Here is a 1,435-nt window from a genome sequence, read left to right on the forward strand (position 1 = left end):
GTGCTGTGACAAGAGTAAAAGTGTCAGCAGGTTTGTAGTGAGCAGGGAGGCATGAGATGTGTGTAGCGTAAAACTGAGCCGCGAAGGAAGAAAGGAAAGAGGAAAAGTAGGAATATGAGATGACAGGGATGAAGTAAATAAGGAAGGTAAAAGGACATGGCCAGAGAGGAAGCTTTGAGAGAGGAGGAGGAAAATAATATTATAGTGGAGAGCAGAGTAAAGGTGACGAGAACAGGAGGGGGTATGAGCGGCACCCACACGAGGCTGATCAGGCAGCAGGAGGCGGCGTGAGAGGGAACATAAAAGTGAAGGAAGAATAATAACAAAGAAAAAGACAGAATACCAGTAGAAAATTAGCAGATAGGCAGGATAGCAGGTAAGAAGCTGCATGTGATTCGTTATTCCTAAGTGCTTGTTAAATGTCCCCTTGTTGTGTTGCCTTGTGAAATACAGCAATTGTTCGCTGGTGAAGGAGACCCGAGGCTTGGTTGCATTCCTTGTTTGTTTGGTGTTGTGTGTACTTGTTTGTTTTGTCCTTGTGTTAGACGCGTATTCACCACCATCACTCACCTCTCATCCCATTCTTTGTCAACACCACGCATTATTCCATACATCACCAGGCCCGCCCATCACTGCCACTACTCCTCTCATCACGTCTCACCGCCCGTGCCTCCGCCTGCCGTCACTCGGGAAGGAAAGAGGGGGAGGGTTGAGGGAGTGTTCTGGGCAATCACGTGTTGCCATATTGGAAAAGTTAGTTATTTAAGTGCAGTTAGAGAGTATAACTGGAACATTTCAACCAAAGCCTATTGTAGTGCCAGCCAGCTCTCTCTGACCGCCACGAAGAGAGATAGAGAGAGAGAGAGAGAGAGAGAGAGAGAGAGAGAGAGAGAGAGAGAGAGAGAGAGAGAGAGAGAGAGAGAGAGAGGATACATTCTTATTAGTAAAGGCGACAGAACTTGTTGTTTTTCATTTAGAAGTTTCCTGCATCTCAGTTATAGTCTCTCTCTCTCTCTCTCTCTCTCTCTCTCTCTCTCTCTCTCTCTCTCTGCCGCCCACCTGCAGCCGCACATCTCCGCCTCACCTCGCCACCCACCTCCACCCGCACATCCCCACCCCGCCTCGTCCGCCACCCACCTGCACCCACACACCCCTGCCTCGGCCTCCGTGATTTGCTATAACCTGTACCTATTTTCTTTATCCTGCCGATTGCAAATGAAACTCTTAATGGCTATGTGTTGAGCGTAATAAGTGAACCTCCCTCCCTTCCTTCCCCTCTCTCCCTGAGCTCCCGCACCCTCTCCCGCCCCTCCTCCTCAGTACCGGCGTGTCATTAGCGGCCTAATGAGACAGAAACAAATGGACAAAACAAATGTCAGAATATATACCATTTAGCACGCCGCCTCAGGTTTCGTGCCCCGCCATGTTTACAGAA

Source organism: Scylla paramamosain, unplaced genomic scaffold (genome assembly GCF_035594125.1).
Source record: "Scylla paramamosain isolate STU-SP2022 unplaced genomic scaffold, ASM3559412v1 Contig9, whole genome shotgun sequence".
NCBI classification, from domain to species: domain Eukaryota; kingdom Metazoa; phylum Arthropoda; class Malacostraca; order Decapoda; family Portunidae; genus Scylla; species Scylla paramamosain.